General features: G+C 35.2%; 1 pseudogene; it reads right to left on the bottom strand.

Moving 5' to 3' along the window:
• Positions 1-24,329: 24,329 nt before the first annotated feature.
• On the bottom strand, positions 24,330-25,084 carry LOC117722721 (large ribosomal subunit protein eL8 pseudogene; annotated as a pseudogene).
• Positions 25,085-25,566: the final 482 nt, after the last annotated feature.

Below are 25,566 nucleotides of genomic sequence, written 5' to 3'. Positions count from 1 at the left end.
GAGGATGGGCTTGTCTGACATCAATGGGAGGGGAGGCCCTTGGACCTGTGGAGGTTTGATGTCCCAGCGTAAGGGGATGCTGGAACAGCAGTGTGGGAGTGAGTCACTGGGTGGGAGGGCACCCTTCTAGAGGCAAAGTGGATGGGGGAGAGGACAGATGGGATGGAGGGGATGTGGAGGGGTAACTTGGAAGAGGGATATCATTTGAGATGTAAATGAATGAAATAAATAATAAAAATGATATAAAAAATAAAAATCACAACAAAAATAGAGAAAGACTGAACTCTTAAAGAATCATTTTAAGGAAACTAATCATTTAAAGTATTTGAGGTTTTGAATACAGATTATTGTTTAACAGTATTACTTTAGTGTGACAAATTGGCAAGGGTTATTTTCTTACTAGATTTTTTTGTGTGGTCTCTGCTTCAGTTTCTGCCCTGACTTTTCTTCATGATGGACTATAACTGTAAGCTAAAATAAACCCTACCTTCCTCAAGTTGCTTTTGATCGTGGTCTTTATCATTGCAATTGAATCCTAACAAAGGCAGCAGATATATTTCACCTAGAGAATTTATTGGTTGGTTGGTTTGTTTGTTTGTTTGACATAGATCAGATCTCCAGGATCTACATGAGGAGTATATGATATTTTTTTCTTCACATATAACTGGTATGTTTTATGCTGTCCTGTATCTTATAACAGCTAAAAGATTATAACAATAATGAAAGGCTGAAGACATGTTAAAATACATACACAGAAAACAACTTTCATTCTTTAAACATAAAAATTTAAAAAAAAAACACCCAAATTCTCTATGTAGCATGTGATATGTATGAAGTTTCTCTATTGAGGTACATACTGTTTGTTCACTCTTAATGTTTAACATTTTTTCTTGAAAATGTAGAAATTTTAATTAATTTTAGCTTTTCTTAATCATACTTAGAGAGGAATATTTGAGTTAAAAATTTTCTTCTTTCAGTAGATTAAGCGTCATACAAACAAACAGTGAAACAGGAAAAGTTGTAAATTGAACAAGTGTTCAAAAGCTAAGAAAATTGAAAATAATCAAGTACTTAAGAGAAATTTCCAGTACTGATAAAATTAAAGCCTAAGTATGTTTTTTTGTTTATACTAATCTTAATAACCTCAGTTAGAAACATTTGGTATCACAGGGAACAGTTAATTTTACTTACGTTCTAACTATTCCATTTATTTGAAGTGAAAAGATACAATATAAAATATAATCTTGAGAAAAAAAAGAATAAGCCCTAATGATGAACATAACTAATTCTTCTTATATATTAAATATTTCCTGAAAACAAAGTTGAAGAACACTCATCTCAATGTAAAATATATTATAAAATTATAAAATTGTTTACATATTTTAATTTATACTTGTATTTAGAAATAATTCCTATTACATTTACACATAAAAATAACATACTTACAAAGAGGACATCTATCACACTGACCTATGTAGATGAGTAAAGCAATAAATGTTAAGTGTTAATACTGAATAGCAACAACTTTTACATCAATTGTGGAAAAGAAAATAATAAAAAATAAATTTTGTTTCGAGCAATTTACCAATGTTCAATGTATTTAAATGGAGCAAGGAGAAATCAGGATTAAAAATCATGTAAAGTTTACTGGTCAAGGGATTGGAAACATTGAGCTTTGAAAGTTCGAAGGAGAAATCAAGGTGAGTATCACAATAAGCAATTCACTTTTAACAGTTCAGTTCAATGATATTCAGGAGGAATTAGAAAGAAAAGGACTTCAAAGGTCTCATAAGCATAGAGAAGTCTGAGAAGGTCACTCTTGAAACAGCTGCTGCAGGGATCAGAGAGATAAAAGTTAAGCTCTGTAATTGCTATTAGACAATTAAAGAAATGAAAGTGACCAGCATCAAAATGGAAATGCAAAATGGAAGAGGATTCCAAAATTGCAGTGATAAAATATGTCTAGACCTAAGAGCTCAGAGCTCTTATAAGAAGACGATTAACAAAAAAAAAAAAAAAAAAAAAAAAAAAAAAAAAAAAATTTTTAATTCATTTATCAGCACATTACCTAGTATCTCCCTAGAAATAAGCAATGATAGAAAACAAGGATAATGGCTTTTTTGCTGCATCACAGAGACTTTGAAAATGTAAAGTAAGAGAGTCAAAGTTTAACTTGAATTTAGGACCCAAGACAGGAATGAAGTCTTGGATTTTGAGCAGTAAGTCTAAATGCAAGTCTTTGGCCTAACCACCTACTGACCATGTAGATTAGAGAAAAAAATGAATCATGGAATTTGTTAGATTTTAATACCATTGTATTATCAATCAAAATTATGATACTTAAAATCATTGATTACTTTTCTATATTTGCAGTAAGTTCTCTCAGAAAATATGTATGTTCACCAGCATTCCTTCACATTAAATGAGAAGTCTTGTGGCTGTGGAAAAATGACTCAGTTTACTGATTTTGGATTCCTACCATTTTCTTACAAACTAGGTATGGTTTCATGGACATAAAATTCCACTCTGGGGTGGTTTAGACAGGCAGGTACCCAGTACTCATTGGCCAATCAATTAGCTGGATCTGTGAGCTGTAGGCTCTGAGGAGATATACTGTCTCAAAACTATAACTTGGTACTTTTCCAGTAAACTCACAACTTGGACATTCCAATGAACACATATGGACAAATACACTATAAACACATGTACACACTTATAGCAATACAATAAATAAATAAATAAATAAATAAATAAATAATAAGATCTCAGCAAGAGGAATTTGTACTGATGGAGATTAGTTATTGAATAAGTAAGTCTATGAAGAAAAATAGACACATCTGTCCAGAACAATTTGGAATGTATTTTAAAATTTATTTTTAATTGAATAACATTACTTCTGTCTTCTCTCCTTCCTCTACCATATCCAGCTGCCTCCCAATTATGTCCTTCTCATTCTCAAGTTGATACTATTGTTTTCAGATTTTCTGAAGTCAAGGAGTGAAGCATGGAACTTTAATTTTTAAACGTATTCTCTGCACAGTGATTTTTTTCTAAGAGAAGTATGGAATGAAAAAGAAAAAAAAGGGGTTGAAATGTACTGACAATTTACTATATTTTCCACATATATGGATATATAGTATTTATATATTTATACATATTTATAACCCTAAATATTTACAAAGAAGTTTAACTATGCATTCATTCAGCCAAATTGTAGGCCACCAACCTTAAGCGGCTGAATAAAACGACACCTCAGAGTTGACACGGCTGACTAAAACAACTCTGACTAAAAAAACGGCTGACTAAAACAACTTCAACTCTGCGGGCCAAGGGCGCACATTTGCGCGCGCCAGCCGCTCTGAGGAGGCAATCCAAGATGGCACCTGCCTAGGCTCTGGTAGGAACTACCAGAGGCCTGCGCATGTGCAGTTCAATTTGGCTCCAGCCCTTCCGGAACGGGGCATACAAATGAGGTACCACTAGGGTACCACGAACCTGACCAATCACCCCCTCCCGGGCGGGGTATGCTAATGAGTATGCTAATGAGACATTGCAAATTGACCAATCGGACACCTCCATGCGCTTTGCCACGCCCAGGGCTGGGGGTATATAAGCAGCCCGTTCTGGACATTCGAGGCAGTCTCTCCCAAGAAATCTAAAAGAGCGCTTCCAATAAAGGCTGTTGAGAAGGATCCGGTTTGTCGCGTCTTCCTTGCTGGACAAGCGGGCGCGACACCAAATGTCATTAAAGATCACCCCAATTGGTTTATGACATCTTTTTAAACATGTGAACCAGAGTTGCATTGTTAAAGTATAATTCATATTTAATTCTTATCTACACACAAAGCATCATTGCCTTTATTTATTTCACAGTTCATAAGTCAAAATACTGACAAAGTCAAAACTGAGCTTGAACTAACCCTTAGTAGCAGCCCTATTTTGGTCTTCTCCTTAATCTTTTTCCCATTTATGTTGAAAGTACAGTAACTTTCTTTAGTCACATGATTGCTACTGCTATAGAGATACTTTGCCAGTGTTTTAAGTATCACTTTCTTCATTTTATATAAATCTTTTCGGGAAAGTCAGTTATCCCAGCAGACCTTCATTCTGCCATGTCCCACTCACCTTCATCAGACCTGTGGATACTGAACCATATAGGTTATAGTCCCTTCATCCACGCAAATTTACTGCTCACTGAGTTTTCTGGGGCACTCCAAGCTACCCTGAGCAGTCTGCTATGCCAGATAGACTTCCATTCTCCTGCCACGTCTACACCTACCGTCATCAGATCTGCAGAACCTGAATCATACAGACTTTCTGACCAGAATGATACAGGCAAGGAATACCCATCAGAGGCCTGCTGCACTAGCGCCATTGAGATTAACAACCTTCCCAATACCTACTAAAACAGGAACATGCAGGGACCAAAGCTATCTATATGGCTTGGGTGCGTGATGGGTCCTGAGTGCTCCAGGCTTCCAGCTGCAGTTCTGGGTCATAGGGTTGTAGGGGACTACGTTCTGCTCTCAGTACAGTGGTTCCTCTGGTTTGAGTCAGGATATGGTGTCCTATTTAATACAATAGACTTTAAAAGAAAATTAATCAAAGGAGACAGGAAGAACACTTCATACTCATCAAAGGAGAATTATACCAAAAAGATATCTCAATTTAGATCATCTATGCCCCAAACAAAAGGACAACCAGATTTGAAAAACAACAACAACAACAAAACATTGTTTAAGCTTAAATCGTACATCAAATCCCACACATTAATAGTGTGAGATTCAATACCCCACTTTCACTAATTGACAGGTCATCCAGAAAAACACTAAACAGAGAAATAATGAAACTAAAACACATTATGAATCAAATGAAATTAACAAACATTTAAAGAGCAGTTCACCCAAACACAAAAGAATATGCATTTGTCTCAGCACCTCATGGATCTCTCTACAAAACTGGCCATATAGTAAGTCACAAAGCAAACCTTAATAGATTCAAAAAATTAAAATAATGACATCACTGTATCTTATCAGATCATGATAGACTAAAGCAGGGCTTTAACAACAACAAAAATACCAGAAAGCTTACACACTCATAGAAATTGAACAACTATCTACACAAGGATAACTGGCTTAGGGAATAAATAAAGAAAAAAAATACAGGCTTTCTAGAATGAAAATTAAGGTATGAAGTCATACCTAATTTTATGGGACATAATTCAGGCAGTGAAAAGAAGAAAGTTCATAGCACTAAGTGACTCTATAAAGAAATTAGAAAGTCCTCATACCAACAATTACAAAGTACACCTGAAAGCTCTAGAAAAAGAAAGTAGCAACCTCATCAAACAGTAGAGGCAGAAAATAATCAAAATCAGGGCTGAAATCAATCAGTTAGAAACAAAGAAATCAATAGAATGAATCAACAAAACCAGGAGCTGTTTCTTTGAGAAAATCAACAAGAAAGACAGAGCTTTGGCCAAACTAACTAAGAGACAGTGAGACAGTCCAAATAAACAATATTAGAAGTGAAAAGGGAGACATAACAACAGACACTGAGGAAATTCAAAGAATGATTATGTTACTTCTAAAGCCTTTAATCCACAAAATTTGAAAATGTTAATAAAGTAGATGATAGTGATAACCACTTACTGAAGTTAAACCAAAATCAGGTAAGGTATTTAAACACCCCTATATCCCCTAAGGAAGTAGAAGTAGTCATCAAATGCTTTTCAATTAAAACCAGCCCAGAATCCAATGGTTTTACTGCAGAATTCTACCAGACTTTCAAAGAAGAGCTAATTCCAACACTCTTCAAATTAGTCCACAAAATACAAACAATAGAAGCAGTGCCAAACTTATTCTATGAAGCTACACTCACATTGATACATAACTACACAAAGACTCAACAAAGAGAACTTCAGATGAATTTCTCTTATGAACATTGATGCAAAAATACTCAATAAAATACCCACAAACTAAACTTAGGAACATATCAAAACTATCCAATGTTATCTTGTATGCTTTATCCCAAGGATCCAGGGATTGTTCAATATATTATAATATGTCAATGTAAACCATCATATAAACAAACTGAAAGAACAAACAAAAAAACTCATGATCATCACATTAGATGCTGTCAAAGCCTTCAACAAAATCTAACACCCCTACATGTTAAAAGTATTAGAAAGATAAGGGATTCAAGGTGCAATTCTAAACATAATCAAAGCAATATAGAGCAAGTCAATATCCAAAATCAAACTAAATTGAGAGAAGCATAAAGTAATTCTGCTAAAATCAGGGACAAGACAAGGATGCCCACTCTCTCCACATTTATTTCTACATAATATTTGAAGTTCTAGCCAGAGCAATAAGTCAACTAAAGGAGATCAAGAAAATCAAAACAACCCTGAGATTCTACCTCACACCAGTCACAATGGCTAAGATCCATTCTCAGGTAACAGCAGATGCTGGTGAGGGTGTGGAGAGAGGGTAACACTCCTCCATTGATGTTGGGATTTCAAGCTGGTACAACCACTCTGTAAATCAGTCTGGCAGTTCCTCAGAAAATTGGACATAGTATCACTTGAGGACCCAGGTATATCACTCCTGGACATATACCCAAAAGATATATATATATATATATATATATATATAAACATGTTCTACTATGTTCATAGCAGCCTTATTTATAATACCCAGAAGTTGGAAACAACTCAAATGTCCTTCAGCAGAAGAATTGATACAGAAAATGTGGTTCATTTACACAATGGAGTATTACTCAGTTATTAAAAATAATGACTTCATGAAATTCTTAGGTAAATGGATGGAACTAGAAAATATCATTCTGAGTGAGGTAACCCAATCACAAAAGAACACACATAGCATGTACTCATTGATAAGTAGATATTAGCCCAAAAGCTCAGAATACCCATAGAACATACTTCACAGAAAACATGAAGCTCAAGAAAAGAAAGACCAAAGTGTGGGTGCTTCGGTCCTTCTTTGAAGGAGTAACAAAATGCTCATGGGAGGAAATACTGAGACAAAGTGTGGAGCAGAGACTGGAGGAGGGGCTGACTGTAAACTGCCCCACCTGGGCATCAGTCTCATGTGCAATCACCAAATACAAACACTGTAGTGGATGCCAGGAAGTGCAAAATTTACTCAAAAGCTCAGAATACCCAAGATACAATTCATAGATCATATGAAGCTCAAGAAGAAGGAAGACCAAAGTGTGGATGCTTCAGTCCTTCTTGGAAAGGGGAACAAAATAAGGAAGGAAATATGAGGAAAGAACATGCAGAGACTGCCTCACCTGGGGATCTATCTCATATGCAGTTACCAAACCCAGACACTATTGTAGATGCCAAGAAGTTCATGCTGACAGGATCCTGATACAGCTGTCTCCTGAGACGCTCTGCCAGAGTCTGGCAAATACAGAAGCAGATGCTTGCAGCCAACCATTGGACTGAGCATGGGGTTTTCAATGGGGTCCCCAATAGAGGAGTTATAGAAAGGACTGAAGGAGCTGAAGAGGTTTGCAACCCTATAGAAAGAACAACAATATCAACCAACCAGACTCGCCAGAGCTCCCAGGGACTAAACCACCAACCAAAAAGTACACATGGAGCAACCCATGGAATCTGCTGCATATGTAGCAGAGGACTGCCTTGTTGGGCATCAATGGGAGGAGAGGACCTTGTTCCTGTGAAGGCTCCATGCCCCAGTGTAGGGGAATGAATGACGGGGCGGGAAGGCAGGAGTGGCTGGATGTGTCGGGAAACAGCCTCATAGAAGCAGGGGGAGGGTGTTAGGATGGGGGCTTAGGGATGGTGGAACCAGGAAAGGGGATACCATCTGAAATGTAAATAAGAAAAATATCAACTAATAAAAAAAGAAAAAAACAGTGGAGGAGAAAAAATAGAAATTAATCATTTGGTTAATGCAAATGAAAACAACTTGTAGATTCCATCTTACATTAGTCAGAATAGCTAATAAAAAAATTCCAAGTGATAGCACATGCTGCCGAGCATGTGGAGCAAGAGAAACACTTGCACATTGTTGGTTTGAGTACAATCTTGTACAACCACGTTGGAAATCAATTTGTTGGTTTCTCAGAAAACTGGGAATACTTCTACCTCAATACCCAGATATTCCATTCCTGGGCATACACTGAAAAGATACCTTTTTGTGCCACCCAGACACTTGCTTAATTATGTTTATAGCAGCTTTATTTGTAGTAGCCATGAACTGGGAATAACCTAGATGTCTCTCAACAGAATGACCAAGCAATAACTGGTCCAACTAGAGAACCATCCCATGGGCAAGCACCAATCACTGACACTATTAATGATACTCTGTTATGCTTGTAGACAGGAGTCTAGCATGGCTGTCCTCTGAAAGTCTCCACTGAGTATCTGGCTCGGATGGATGTAGGGACTCACAACCAAAGAATGCATGAGTGTGGGGACTCTTATAAACGAGTTAGGGGAAGTATTGTGGACGCTTAAGGAGATAGGAACTCCACAGGAAGACCAACAGAGTCAAGTAACCAGAACCCTTGTGGCTCTAAGAGACTGATTCTACAACCAAAGAGCATACAAGAGCTGGATGTAGGCCCCCAGCACATATGTAGATGTGCAACTTGGTCTTCATGTTGGTGCTGAACAAAATGGGAACAGCTACTCCAAAAGCTATCTCATGTGTGGGATATGTTCTTCTTGCTGGACTACCTTGTTTGGCCTCAGTGGGAGAGGATGAACCTAGACCTACAGATACTTTGTGTGCCAGAGTTGGGGGATACCCAGAGCAGACCTCTACCCTCTCAGAGGAGAAGGGGAAAAAGGATGGGGGAAAAATTGTGTGAGGATATGACCAGGAGGAGGGGCAGTGAACAGGATGTAAAGTGAATAAAAACAAATATTTGCTGGAATATTCATTTCACAATAAGGTGAGGGGTGGAGTGGGCTGATGAAATGTCTCAGTGGAGATAAGGACTCCATCTACAAATCTAATAACCTAGGTTGAAGGTACAGTGACCGCAAGGTAGGAAGAGAGGACTCCCATGAGATGCTCACTGGCCTCCACATATGCACAGAGGCATAATCACTCAAATGCCTCACACGTACACATATACATCCTCACATACATGCACACATGCATGCATGCACATGTGGACATACACACAAGTGCTCACACATTTCTAGGCATGCATGAACACACATGTGAGCACATACACACATAAATGTTGTCATTTATCAAAGCAAATGTATGATCACATCATTAATAACACACTACAAGTTATTTTGTTACCTATTTACATAGTCCTATTCCCTACATTTTTAAAAATATGTGCTTTCATTTTTGCCCTCATATCAAATATTTATGTGGAAAAACTCTGCTAACTAAGGTTGAAATCCACCATCACCTGATAGCCTCTGAGCTTAGAACATAATGGGAAATTCACTAGTTAGCTGATTTTTTTTCCTTCTCTGACATATTCTGGTCAATTCTAAGCCCCTATACCAGCCTCTACCTGAGGAATGTCACATATCCTCAATAGGTTTACAGGATCAATTCTCTTTCTCCTGACAAAACCTGTTCAGCCTGCATCTGAGACACCTGAAATGCTTCCCCATGATAACAATGTACTCCAGGTATCCTAAACCTCAAGCCAATGAACTTTGCCTATCTTGGTTGTCTCTGCCCTCAGTCCCCCAAACTCTTTAAGCCTTCAATCATCCTAAGTAAATTTGATTGGCCTACTGAGAAGCCAGCAAAAGATATATATAGGTTAATATATATATTCATTAACTTTGGTATTTAATACATTCTGTATCTGTATTATCATGTTTAATTCTCTAATGAATTTTTTGGCATTGAACAAGCCAGGGGCAACATGTCAATCAAATGGTCACTCAAAACAACATAATAACTCAAAACCACAGATTGAAATAGCACCACAAAATTTTTAAATAATGAAAATTAGTATATTATCATATTGATTTTAAATACTGAATGTTGAGAACCGTACTAGCCCCACGTTCAGGTGCCAAAGATGTTGGAGCCTAGGCTGGCCCACTTTGGGCGGCCTAAAATGTTGAGGCCCTCTCCACTCCATACTTGGTGGCCACTGTTTCCCGGCCCAAGCTGCCGCTCCAGTCTGCGGGTCAGGGTTCAGCAAGAGAGAGAGTGAGGATGGACTCAAGGAATGGAGACCAGACAGAATGTGATTCAATTCCATTTATTCTTCAGTCTCTCTTTCTAATCAAAGTCCCAAGTCTTGAGTTCCTAGTTCCTAGTTCCTAGTTGTACTCCTCTAGTTCCTAGTTGTACTTAATGAAGTGTCTGATTCTCTGTTACTCCAAATTGTTCTCACTAGAGCCAAGTGTCTTCTACCTAATGTCAAGTAATCTGTTACTTTCTCTGTCTGCCTCTAGCCTTTTATATGTCTCACTTCTAAGCCTTCAGGTCACACCATTAAGTCATGCCCTTAGGTCTTGTCTCTAAATCTGATCTCTAAATCACACCTTTAAGTCACATACCTTTAATCTCACACACCTTTAACCTCACACTCCCAAGGAAAATCCTGGGTATCTAAAGCAAGATGTTATCAGAGTGTGCTCAGCTGTTGTAGGCTATTGTAATCCAAGTCTCATGTCAGGGTATATGGTTCAAGATGGCTGCAAAGCTGATAGCTGCTTTCTGCTAAAAGTCAGCTCCCAACAACTGAAGTTGTTTTTTGTTTGCTTAGGTAAAATATTCATTTATTTTGGCATAGAACCTGACTATACAACCTAGCTGTTTTCAAAGTCATGATTTTCTTGCTTAGATTCCCTAATGATGGCATTGCAGAAATATGTCAACATGCCCAGCTTGAAAATAAAGCTTGACACAAATTAAAAATGGAAGTTAAATCCACAATCTTTTGAGGCCTTAGTACACTTAATAAGTAATAGATCTCATAATATAGAACATAAACCACCATCTAAACTGGAAAAACATATTTTGACTAACAACGTACATATGAGATTATGCATGCATGGCACACTATGTATGAATCTCAAATACTTGCATAAAATTTACATAGATTGACTACTTAATGCACCAACAATGAAGTTTGATGGTGAGAAATAATAATAATCAACAACCTAAAAAGTCAAATGAAAACTATTGAACTTTAAAAATAATTAAAGACAATTTAAAAAATATCAATGAAAACAATCAAATGAAAAATGTTAGAGGAAACCACAAAGTATATAAATGTAAAATACTATATTTTGAGAAAAAACTACAAAAATTATCAATTAAAATTAAAAACTATTTTGTACTAAAAGGTGATGTGAATAGAAATTATGAATTATTAGAAAATATTTTGTCTTCAGTTTATATTAGATAAGAAGAGAGCTAAAATAAATGACCTTAGATTGAAAGAAACTCAGCCATTTAAAAAATTGTATAAAAGCAAAAGGGAGAAGGGGGTATGGGATAGGGGTTTTCTAGGGAGGGCAAATGGGGAAAGCGGATGGCATCTGAAATGTAAATAAAATATTCAATAGAAAATAAATTTTAAAAAAAGAAAGAAAGAAAGTCAGCTATGGAAAATAAAAAAGCAATCAGTCAAAGAAATTAGAAGTAATACTACATGATGTAACTCACAGCAACAAAATGGTATGCAGGTATTCAATACACAGAGCCATGAAAGGTGATATTAAGAAAACTAGTAAACATTTGGCAGTATTGAGAAAAGATAAAACACAAATATAAATATGTCAGTGAAAAGTGGATTTTGCTACAAATTAGAGTGCATTCAAATAACAACAATATAAATGTTTGCAACCCCATAGGAAGAACAACAATATCAACCAACAGACTCCCCAGAGCTCCCAGGGACTAAACCACCAACCAAGGAGTACACATGGAGGGACCCATGGCTCCAGCTACATATGTAGCAGAGGATGGCCTTGTTGGGCATCAAGGGGAAGAGAGGCCCTTGGTCCCGTGAAGGCTCAATACCCTAGTGTAGGGGAATGAAGTGGAGGGGGTTTGGAAACACCCTCATAGAAGTGGGAGAGGGAATGGGATGGGGGTTTCTTGGGGGGGGGAACCTGAAAAGGTGATAACATTTGAAATGTAAATAAAAATTAAATCATGCATATATTACAACTTGATCACAACTGTTTAAGCAAATGCAGAAATTCCTTCCATGAAATGTGAACTTAATCCTTTTACATCCATAACTTGTAGCTCAGTGAGATGTGTACACTGTGAAGGTCTTTCTACTTTCCTGATGATAACTATAGGAACTTGTCCATGTATGATCATTTTCCAGTTATAAATCATATTTATTCAGTTACTAGAATCTTTAGCTGATTGCTAATTAGGTCATTTATTATCTTCTTAATGAGTTTTATAGGTATTGAAGCAAGGTACTCTGTCAAAGACACTCTTGTAATATTTTTTCTTTTTCCATTCTATGACTTTCATTTCATTATATTCTGGCAATGAAGTCTGTATTTCTTTAGGAGACTCATACTTTCTTGCCAGTGACAATAAGAAAACTGTAGAGCTAAATATTACAATAAAACATTGATCGCATATTTCATTAAATAAGAGTAATCACTACTATAATCAAGTATTTCTTAGAAGTCAAATGTCCAGGGAAAACCCGAGTTGCTGTTTATTTTATACGGTAATAGGCATTGAAAATTTTGGGAATATTATATTACTGAAATCATAAAATCTTTTCAACTGTAATACATTTTATTGCACAAGAATTTATTTGCTGCTTCATCAAGATCATCAAAAATTTCAAGCACTAAGAAGCTATGACATGATACTGTATTAAAATATTAAATTTTTAAATGAGATAAATATTTAAATTTTAAATACTGTATTAAATATAAAATTTTACATGAGATATAAATTTGTATAATGACAACAAATTCTGGCATTATTTTTTGTAAAATGCTTATTGCTTGACTCATCACGGAAAAAAGATATGTGAAATACTAATACTAGTAATTGTCAGCTAATTTTTACATAAAAATAGAGTTTTGGGAAAAATAGTCTATAATCTAACAATCCTATAATATTTTCTTTTTATGACAAGATCTCTTAGTATAGAAAAAATGTTCCAAATATAGTTCTCGTATATTTTATTTTTAATTTTTATAGTTTTTTATAACACATTTTGATATATTCAGGTTCCCATGTGCCCATCCATTCCCTACTCACCCGATTTCATAATTTTTTTTTTTAAAGCAAAGAAACAAGCAAAAATTTTATACAAGAGAACAAAACAAACAAACAAACAAACCAATCATACAAAAGTAAACCCACGAATTCCATTTTTTGTGAGTCAACTTAAGGATTTAAAAGGTTTAGCACTGTTATTTGAATGTTATAACTGCAAATAAAATAGTTGACACAAATAAATGATGTATTGCTATTGTTCTTTTAATATTTTTTTGTTTTGATTGGTATGTTCAAAATGAATTGTGAACATATAGAAGAAATTGCTCCAGGAAAAAGTAATTAAGAATTTAGTATTACAGTTATAAAAATTATAAGAAATGTCTGAATAAATGTGAAGATCTACATAATAAATAATGAAATATTGTAGATGTTTTAGAATGCAAATACTTACCTATTGCATTTTTCTCTGCCTCTTTATTCCCTACCTCTCCTTTCTACTCTCTCTCTCTGTCTCTCTATAAAATGCTACAGCTTATCAAAAGTGAAATATATTTCTAATTAAATATAAATTATAATATGTACAAATATAATAGATATGACATATGCTATATATTTTTGAAGCAGTATAAGACTATATACCGAATCTTTACTTGAACTGTTATGGTATTTGTCTCTGATGAAAATGTGATGACCAATAGAATGGAGAGAGAGAATCAAAGCTGATCTCAGGTCTGCTTGCAGTATTTGTACCATTTAGATTTGAGAGGGGGAGTACAGAGACATATGCACAGCAATACTGGATCTCATTTTAGTAATGTGACGTGTCACAACTGAGTCTCATATGTCATGCTATTTTAAGTTTTCTAAAAATTTTATGTTAAAATATGGCAATGACATAGTTAAAATAAAGTAATAAATAGCACTTTGCGTATAAAGAATTCCTTGAAATTGAAAACAATCAAACTTGTAAGTAAATACATTGATTAATTTTGGGAAAGCTATTTCTCTTTTTTAGGAATAAGAATGTTCATTACTGTGATAAGTGAAAATAAACCCTAAAGAAAGAAAGATTCTGATAAATTTTATAGTAGTGATTAGAGGTTATTTTAAACATAAAAATATAGACTGAGATTAATGTAAAATATTTATAAATCATGAGTACTAACATGATAAAATAAAAGTCTATGGTTGGACTATATTCAGTAGAAATGGGTTAAATTAAATTCTAATAAATGGGAAAGGTAAGGAAAAACATATCTGCAAAACAGTGAAAGGAATGGAGTCTCTTATATTCCATACTAATTAAAATGTGACCTAATGACGTCCTGGGGCATTCTGACAGGTACTTCGGCAAGTCGGTATATTACTATGGTCAGATCTTCATTTTTTAATAGGAATATGATGAAGTTTACCAGACTAAAGTTGTAGAATAATTTGTCTTTGCTAAGCCAGTGTCTTTTGACTTTGGATATTTTTATACCCAATTTTTCCATTTAAAGAAGAATTGGGACTTTACCTTCTAGCTTGCTGAAGTTTATTAATAGCTACAATAGATCAGAACTTGATGTAGTGCACCAAGTACTCTTTCCACATGACTCCTTTTCATACATGGTTTGTTGTAGATTTTCTTCTGTGATAGTGGAGAAACACTGAATTCTTATGCTAAAATTCTGTGAATTTGGGGACATCACTCTTTTTATGTTTTTATTTTTAGTTGGGTGTAGGATTTAGGTGGACTATTTAAGAGAACTTTATTTTAAGGTTTTTATTTGATTGCTTTGGGAATTGGCTGAGTGAATTAAGGGTATATTTCTTTTTCAGTTTGCAGTCCATTATCCAAGGAAGTCAGGGCAGACACTCAAAGTAGAAACATGGAGGCAGGAACTGACACAGAGTTCTTAGAGAAATGCTGCTTCTCACTTGCTGCTTCCTGGACTGCTTAGAATGTTTTCTCTCCTTTTATTTTGAAATTTTTATTTAATTCTTTATACAATATATTTTAATTCCAGTTTTTCTTTTCTTTCACAGATCTTTCACACCTCTCTCTACCCATCAAAGTTCACCCCCCCCTCTTTCTCTCTCTCCCCTATATCTCTATCTATCTCAAAAAGCAGGAAAAATAACAAAAAAACTGAGAATGAAAATCAAAACAGACAAAGTAAAACAAACAAACAAACAAACACACATACACAGATGCACACACAGATTAGGGTTTGTGTGTGTTGACAAACTCATTAATGGTAATGGGCATGTCCTATAGTATTCCATTAAAGAAAAAAGAAATAATGTTCTCTTTACCAGTAAATAGCAATGACAAATAGCTTTGTGGTTAGGAGTGGGAATTTACATTCAAGTCCCTTTGTCAGTTCTGGGAATTTGTCTGATTTAAATTGTGCCACTCCTGTGTATGCTGTCACAGTCTCTGTGAGGTCATATGTATATCCATTCTATTATTGCTAGAAGAAACTTGTTTCTTTGGGGTCAACCATAAATTCTTGTGCTTATAATTCTTCTATTTTCTATTCTGCATAAATTTCTGAGCTTTGAGGGAAAGAGTTTGATAAAGACATCCCATTTAGAGCTGAGTGCTCCAACATCTCTGTACATTGTCTGCTGAGAGTTTCTATTTTTAATTCCCATCTACTGCAGGAAAAAGCATCTCTGATGAGAGTTGAGTAATATACCCATCTATGGCAATGGCACTAAGCAATCAGGAGTAATTTTATTTCTATGTACCTTTAGTAAGATGATTGTAGCAATTTTAATCGGAGGCTAATGACCTACCTAGATTCAGGTTCTTGTCCACTATATCAGTCAGTAATAGGTATGGGTTCTAGCTCATAGAGAAGGCCTTAAATTTAATTAAAAGGTGTTTAGTTCATGGCATAATGTGTGTGACACCATTGTCCCAATATATGTTACTGGCAAGTCACTGATGTAGGCTGCAGGGTTTGTAGATTGTGGAAATTCATGATTGTTTTTCACCTCATCATGGAAAATACCTACCAATGCAATGCAAACTAGTCAGTAGGGGTGAAGTGTTTAGTTGGACACCAACTCTCTTTCTCTATGTTCAATGACATAAGCAAGTTGTATCTTCAGTAATGAGGCCTTACCATACATTTATGAATAATTACAAATTATCTTAGCAATGACCTGTAGTATTTACTGTACTACATCCCAGAAGAAAGAAAATGAATTTATGGTAAAGACTGAAGAATGTAAATCTAGGTCTTTTGACTTGGTCTAAATTTTTTTCCCAAGAAAATATATTTCCTTTAAGAGTAAATGTTAAAGACATTTGAAATAATGCTTCTTAAAAGAAAAAAATCATACTAGAATAATGCCTTAGAACATCTCTTTTTATAAAGATACATTATTTTAAATTTTAGATATAAATAGGCAATTACTTATTAAAACAAAGTTGAACTAGACTTTGTGGAATACACTTTTAATTTCAGCACTCTGGTCACAGAGACAGAAAGGCAGAGGCAGAGCCAAAGGCAGAGAGATGAGAATTCTTTTAAATTCAATGTAATCCTTATCTACATAGTGAATGCCAGGCCAATCATGAGTAGATAGTAATGTCTTAGCTCAAAAACTCAAAACAAAACAAAGTCATTTGTTTCCTTGTAAGTAGAGCATGAGGTTTCTATCTCATGACTGCGCTTAGACAGCCATGGTTGTCATAGCATGTGTTTAGTTAAATATTTCAAATAAAAAGAAATTCAGGCATTATTTTTAATTCCAATTATACAGGATTATATTATTCAATGGTGATGCAAGAGAGGAGGAAGAACTCTCATAGAGGTGGAGGGGAGGATGGGATGGGGTGTTTGTCAACGGGAAACCTGGAAGGAGGACAACATTTGAAATGTAAATAAATAAAATAACCAATAAAAATTAAAATAAATCTAAGAAAAGTTAAAAAAAAAAAAAAGAGTATCTTTCTTCACTTCTGGTGCTTTGGAAAAAAATCCTGTGTACCCTGGCACAGTAATAGGTTGTTCATTATTAAGAGCTAATATAATTTTGCTGTCACCTTTCCTTTAAACTTAGGTTTACATTCCAATGAAAAACTTTTTAAGAAAGCCTCAACTTCATGTTTCCTGTCATACGATTCATTCCTCACTGGAAGTACTTGATAATATTTGTGGAAAGAATGTGTAATGGGCCATACAACATGGTGGTGTATCACTAGCCCTGTTGCCAAGAGTAATACACATGCAAGACAAAAATGACTGATATATATTCTTTTTTTGTTCATCCTTCATGACACTGAACATTTGTCTTCAAAATGATAGTTTTCAAAATGTGCATATTTTACTTTCAACACCTAAATCTTAATAGTCACATCTAAAGTATGGAAAGGGAAGTTCAATGTAACACTGATCAATATGTTTCAAGAGCTTATATATTTAATTTGCAACTGTGTGTTCTTAATTTATTGTGTATTTTAGACAAGATTGCTTATGTCACAATGAAATCTTCATCTGAATACACATATTTATTAATTATTATTATTTAATCTTTTTAATAGCCCACTCATTATCCCCCTTTCAGTCTCCAACAGTTCCTCATCCTGTTCCTCCTCTCCTGTGGGGAGCCGACAGAAGGCGGCTATCATCCTTGCAGCCATCTTGAGCCATATACCCTGACAAGAGACTTGATTATAATAGCCTACAACAGCTGAGCACACTCTGATAACATCTTGTTTTAGATATCCAGGATCTTCCCTTGGGTGTGTGAGACTTAAAAGTGTGATTTAGAGATAAGAGCTAAGGGCATGACTTAAGGGCATGACTTAGAGGCGTGGCTTAGAAGTGAGACATATAAAAGGTGAGAGGCAGACAGAAGGAATTATTATTAGGTATTAGGCACTTGGCACATGGAGGAAGAACTTGGAATTAGTAGTAGGCACTTGAGACTCAAGACAGGCAACTAGGAATTAGACACTTGTACTTGAGTCTAGGAACTTGGAAAAAGAACTTGGAACTAGGGACTAGGAACTCAAGACTTGGGACTTGGACTAAGAAGAGAGACTGAAGAATAAACAGGATTGAATCACACTCTGTCTAGTCTCCATTCCTCATGTCTATCCTCACTCTCTCTCTTGCTGAACCCTGACCCGTGGACCTGAGCATCTTGGGGCAGTGCAGGCTCTAACAATTTAGCCCCCAAGGCTTTTGGCAGTGCGGGTTCCAACACTAATAGAACAGCTCTCAACATTTTGGCCCCCAAATGTGGGACAGAGCAGCTCTCAACATTTGTGATGCCCAACATGGGGTAGGTCAGGCTGCAACACTCTCCCATCACCAAGGGGATGTCCTCACCCCCAATCTCTTTCCACTTCCTGGGGCCCTATGTCTTTCAAGGTTTAAGTGTGTCTTCTCTCACTGAGGCCAGACCAAACAGTCCTCTGCTGTATATGTGTTGGGAGCCTCATATCAGCTAATAATACTTTATAGATAGATAGATAGATAGATAGATAGATAGATAGATAGATAGATAGATAGGAGAGAAACTGGACATGTAGTTGTAGATTTTTGGTATAGTCATTGCCTATGATGCACAAAGCCCTGGGTTTTGTCTTTACCACCACATACATGGGTATCATAGCACATGCCTATAATGCAAGAAAATAGAAGACAGCTATGACAGGATTAGACCTTCATCTCAACAATGCACTCAAGGAAAGACCAAGCAGTTAAGCACACTGCCAATAATGGGGTGGATTCCCAACACCTACATGATGACCTACAAATATCTACTACTTCAGTCCCAGGGTATGTGGCACCCATTTTTATCTTATGTAGGTATCAACCATGCACATTGGGGACAAACCCAAATGCAATCAGAATATTCATAGACACATAAATTAAAATTAAGTTAAAAATAAATTTAGAAGTAACCATTAAAAGTATCTAAGTGTTTATTTTGTTATCTTAACTTATGAGGTAGATACTTGCTTTGCTCCACAGGCTGGCTATGAGCCCTGGGAATCAAACATTCTTACTGCCTCAGTCTCTCACATATTCCATATTACTGGTACAAATCACCATAGTAGACTAAATGTTTTAAATTAGCACATTTTTATTATGTTTATCCAAGAATCTAAGACTGAATTCATAATACTTTGTGTATAATAAATGATATATAAACTTCATTATCTCTCTTTAACATCAAATTTAACTGTTTTCAGCTATTTAGGACAGTTCGGTTATTTTGTTAAAACTTCAACCAAAGCAAACTTGGAATTTTTGTGTCTAATACTAACAAGAAATGACCATATCAAAATCTGCCCACACTCCCACACCAAGGGGAATTCTTAGCATTAATGTAGAAAGTGTTAGTTCAGTATTTACAAGATTTTCAATCAAGTTAAAACTGTATAAGCAAAACCAAAGAGGTTCCATGATTTCTATAAATGTTTTACTACTCTTGAGGAGAAACCTCAATTTCTTATTAAAGAGTAGAATATTCATAAAAAGTATTTATTATTTAAACACTTTATCAACATTATACTTGTTATATACACAATTTCTTGCTTAGAATGTGCCATATAAAATTAACATGAAAGGTTCATATAATCTGTAAAATTGAGACTTTAAATTTCAATTGAACAAATCACATCAATTCTCCAACAAATGTTTTGAAGCTTAGAGCCAGTAACTTAAACTTGCCTTATATTTCTTTCATCTAAAGAAATCCACCTTTTTTATCATTGTTACAGCAACCTCTAACATGAACATGATTGCGTGGAGGTGAATTAAAGAAAGCTATCTCTCTGGCCTCCATCAAAATATAGCATCCCTAGCTACCCAAAACTTTCAAAGTTAATTCAGCTGGGAAAGTCCATTGCCATCCTTCAGCCATGCAAGAAAGAAAATTAGCACTTTAATGAAATGATGTACTTTTTCTTGTGAGAATTCCTACTCCACACTCCACTCCACTACTGACCGTAGACAGGAAGCTTCCTAAGTCAGTCCCTTTTCTGAATTACTCCCCGAAACGTTCACTTTTCCTTTTATTCCGTCTGTTTTCAAGCTTGCTTTCCTGAACACTTTGGGCTTTACACTTTCTGTAGCGTAACTCTCCTAACCAAGTGTCGCTGACCTCCACAATGGCTTACTTCAAAAAACATAGCTTTTTCTATTTTTCTTCTGCATCTTCCTTTTCCAGGAAGCTGCCGAGGTTTAACGATTTCAAGCCCTTTTTTTTTTTCTTTACCTAAGTAGTATTGTCCCATAACTTCCTTTTGAGTCAGTGCTTATGTTTCTTAATTAGTAACACTTGGAACCCAAAAGGAGATCCTAACTTGCCTAACCACATTAGGATAGTTATAAGCTTTGGTGCATTTCCTTTACGTCTAAATGAATGCACTCTTACTGCCTACATTGTTTCTGCTTGGGTTTGATCCTTCTTCTTTTCCCTATGTGCTATTGGCTACACTCTAACATGTCCTTCTCAATTGAGTTTTTTTTTTTTAATGTTATCTAAAATTATGACATGCTGCTCACCAGTTATATCTTCTCTACTAATTCTTTGTGATTGGATTTGCTGCTGCTGCTGCTGCTGTTTTAGCATTTTCATGATCCAATGTAATCGAATGTGTCCTCTCTGACTTAATTTCTCTCCTTCTACTCACAGAAAACAAGTAAACAAAACCAGAATTATCAGTTACATTTAAATATCTGAATGTGCTATGTATGTCCCCTAACTAAAATAATGTTTGACACATAGTTATAACAAAAAATATTTGCTATATCAGAAATTTATACTTAATGGCATGTTTCAATATATAATGAGACATAATTTAATGACTGCAACATATGTCACAGTATATATGGGAATAATATTTGGAAAATACTTATGTTCAAATTTCTTTGTTACATATTTAATGAATGAAATGATTTTTTTTAAAGAAAATATATGGAACTCTAGTATATATAGCTGAGTATACTTTCCAAGAAGGATACAACCTACATTTGATAATTTTTGTTTTCTTTACTTAGATGCTGAATTCTACATATGTGATATTCGAGTATATTGCTTGATTTCTTAGTCCAGATTTAATATCTGGAAAGTCATATATTTATCCATAAGTATGTGGATTCAGTAATGACTAAAATTAACATTTTATTTAAATCAATTTGCTTTATCTACCAAGATAATACTTGCTAACAGTATATGCCTTTGAAACTATTACACCTACTTTATTATTGTAATTGTTACAGATCCAGAAAAAACTTCCAGATACTCAAAAAAATCTTAGACATTTATTATGTAAGAAATACTTTGAAGGGTAGGAGTGATGGTATATGACTTTTCTCACAGTGCTTTGGAGATAGAAAAGGCATCTCTTTGAGTTTAAAACTAGCACAGTCCATATAGGGTTTTAGCCCAGCCAGAGTTACATAGTGACATTATGTCCCCAAAACATAATAATAATAAAAAAGTAAAATTGAGGTTATGAAATTATTTACCTAAGAGTAAAAGTCATACCCAGTACTTCTAAAGTCCAGTAATAGTTCAGTGATATTTCCTGTTTTGCTGAGTTACATAAAAAGAATTTTCCCTGTACTTATTTAGAAAGGCTAAACGAAGATGAGCTAAAGAAATCAATGATAGCATGGAGTGAACCTATAAAAAACATTTTCAAATGTCATATCTCACTTTAAAATATCAGTTTGTTACAGAGAGGAGGATGTAAGTAGGGAAAAGTGCTCAGAAATAATCTCAAACCATTTCAAAACTAACACTCCTCTTGTTTTCTGATATAGAAAGAACTTATAAAGGGGTGAGCACATCAAGTGCACTCTGATGCATTAAGTGCTGCTTCCTCTTAAAGGACTGCTCATCTAAGGACTCAGAGTTCTCCAGAGGGAGGGCAAGGTTGAGTCCTCTAGGGAGTGGAGGACTGTGGCTTCTTTCCTGTGACATGGCTGCAAACCTTGCCATAAATTTTCTGCCGTTGGAACTTCTGTCTTACCAGTTCATAGCGCAGAATAAGGTCGATGTAAGTTTAAGTAGCTGATGCAAATTTAAAAGTCAGTTTTGAGTTGATTATTTTAATAAATCAGAGAACTTTGGGAGAATTCATTGAGTCAGTACCTAACATCTAACTTGTAAATTTGGAAACTTGACTATTTTATATATCCTGAAGGATGCCTTGCATGGTTGAACATAAAATTTTGAGGAATTACTGCAGTTATGAATTTAAGTAGTCTTTTAATAATCTTGATAGTAACATCTATTCTTAGTAGTAGTGTATATGCCACAAAGAATACCAATACAAACATGATTATTACATGTTGATTGGGAATGTGTGGCATGTGTATGTGTTTAATTCATGTACTTGAAATTTCATATGCATACAACTAAAAATATACACACAATTTTGGGTGGCATCACACAGGGTGATGTATATGAGAGAAGTTTGAGGGGGGAAATGGAAGGGAAAATGTTGTAATTGATTACTAAATGAAAAGATAAAAAGCATATATGCATAACAAGGAATGATCAGATTCTAAAAATACAAACTTTGGAATGATCCTGCTAAGTTTCATGTACACATGTAATCCTACAAAAGCTATTTACATGGAAATCACAGTTCACTTATTTGAATACTTGGGAGACAATGGCTGTCAAATGAGTCATTGGGTAAGCACATGTCTTGACAAGCCTAAGGTTCTTAATGAAGTCCACAGACCCACATGGTAACGGGGAGTGCCTACACCTGAAAGATATTCTGTATCTCCAATGGCATACTCTCTCTCTCTCTCTCTCTCTGTCCTCTCTATCTCTCTTCTTTGTCTCTCTCTCTGTCTCTCTGTCTCTGTCTCTGTCTCTCTCTCTCTCTCTCTCTCTCTCACACACACACACACACACACATACATACACACACATACACAAATGAGTTATTTAAAAGATAATTAAATAATGGGAGACAAGAACCATACCAGATTCCAACAATTTGATTAAGACACTGGGGCAGGTTTTTGGTAGGAAGTTTACCATTGAACCTGTTATATACCAAATGATACATAAATAATAATTATTCATATTATTTTATATCACTTCATGAAGAAAATTATACTTGTTATGAATTTGAAGAAGTCCTAATTATTCTATTATTTTCACAGTCAATATTAAGAATCTCCACAAAGTTTGAGTTGCACAACATTTTTTCCTTATACTAGAAATATACTTATTTCACACATACACAAATGTGTTTATGTCTTATTTAAAATTTTAAGTTAAAATGTTCATTCCATATTTCAAAAGAGCAAATTTGCTATTTTAAATTTTTGTCAATGTTGTTTGCAAGATGGTAATTTCTTATCTTTATAAGGCAGACATCTTTGTATTTTGAATAACTTTACTGTGATTGAAAGAGCTTGTGATTTAAGTAACATATGTAAATGAAGCTAAGTGGTATTTGCATACTAAGATTCATTTAATTATAATATTCATAATCAAGTGAAAATTATTTTAGGTAAGTGTAGTTTTAATGAATGTTGTAAATAAGTTTTAATTTGCAAATGATTGCTTTTAAATAATGCTTTTTAAATTTGACTTAATAAATGTATGAACATTTTCATATAATTTTATATAAAATATTGGAACTCATTGACAAATGTATTACAAATATTTTTTTCAGTCCTTAATAGAACAAAACCAACAAACCCTATCAACCCATTACTTAATAAATAAATGGTAACAAATTGTGACAATTGAGTCTTTATGAATAAGTCAAATTAAATATGATAAAATTCTAACTTATTAATGTCTCATTTATAAAACTTCAGCCCTTCATCCACTCCAAAATTAAATTATTGGTTATCAGGAAAAATTGAACTTCTTGTAAAAACAGGTAACAATATGTGGATGTTTATTTTATTTATATCTTATTTTCAGAATAGAGATAAAAATCAAAAACCACAGAATAGTCCCTCGTTTTTTGTTTTAGGTAAGGCAGATTTTGAGTAAATAATTTAATTTATTTTCTCAGCCAATTTGCTGTGTCTGGAAGTACATTAACATATTTTGTAAAAAAGAAATATGGATCTCTTCATAATATTTGATTCTCCTGGAATCTAATACTTGCCCCTTTGTGATTGTTTGCAGTTACTTAATGTGAGCCACAGACTTGGGACCCAGGACGTTGCCTTCCCAGTGGTGGCAGATCTTGTCATATCTGTCATTATAATTGGTTCTTATACCTTCCACCAGCTTAGCCATAGCATCCTTGTCCTCCGAGTTAACCTGTGAGAAGGCAACAGTGATGCATGTCTTCCTGTGGACCAGGCACCTCAGCCTAGCCTTTCCCTTGATGATGCAGTAGGGCACCCCCATCTGTCAACACAGGGCAGGCAGGAAAACCACCAGCTCAATGGGGTCTATGTCATGGACAATCACCACCAGCTGAGCCTTCTTGTTCTCCACCAAGGTGGTGACTGTATTGACTCCTGCTCAGAGGACAGGTGGTCTCTTAGTTGGAAAGTCCCCTTTGCCAGCAGCTTTCTTCTCAGCACGGGCCAGTAGCCTTTGCTTCTTCTCTTGCTTTGTTTCTGGCCTGTACTTGTGGGCAAGTTTAAGCAGCTGAGTAGCTGTTTGCCTGTCCAGGGCCTGGGTGAACTGGTTAAAGTCAGGAGGTACTTTGAGCTGCTTATAGAGGATGGCTCTTTGCTGCTTCAGCCTGATGTATTGGTGCCATTTAACAAAGCGTGTTAGATCTCTTTTGTGCTGGATGTCCTGTCCAATGCTGAAGTTCTTGGGCTTTTTCTGGAACAAAGGATTGATCACCTTTTTGGCCTCATGTTTCTTGAGGACGGCGGGGGCGGGGCCACCTTCTTCCCTTTGGCCTTCTTTCCTTTGGGCATCTTGCTGGGCTGGAGGAGAGAGCCCTCTTGATTTTTAAACAGCTTTTATAGACTATATTCTTATTTAAAGTGAAACTTATGGTGTAGCAGACATCTTGTAGCGACCTATAACTAATGATAAAACAGGCCACAATTTAAAATAAAAATAGCAAGAAGGGATATATGAGGGAGTTTGGAAGAAATTGTGCAACTTAATTGTATTATAATCTCAAAAAGTTAGACATACTTTTGAAAAAGTATGAAGTGTTGGACTGTGATAGTAAACGAAAAACAGTTAACACTGTTTATAAAATCTGTAGTGCCCTTAAAAAGAAGTTGATAAGGAATTGCCTGTTGTCACAGCTCGAATTATCTCATTTTGTGAATTCCTAATCACAAGACCAAAGTAGTTTTCTCTGTTGCGAACTGAATCATAAGCATGTGAATTCTTTAACAAGCGTAAGTCATAAAACTTGGCTGTCCATCCAACCCTAGTCTTAACA

The sequence above is a fragment of the Arvicanthis niloticus genome, chromosome 17 (genome assembly GCF_011762505.2).
Source record: "Arvicanthis niloticus isolate mArvNil1 chromosome 17, mArvNil1.pat.X, whole genome shotgun sequence".
NCBI lineage: Eukaryota > Metazoa > Chordata > Mammalia > Rodentia > Muridae > Arvicanthis > Arvicanthis niloticus.
This window is presented reverse-complemented; position numbering and strand designations above follow the sequence as displayed.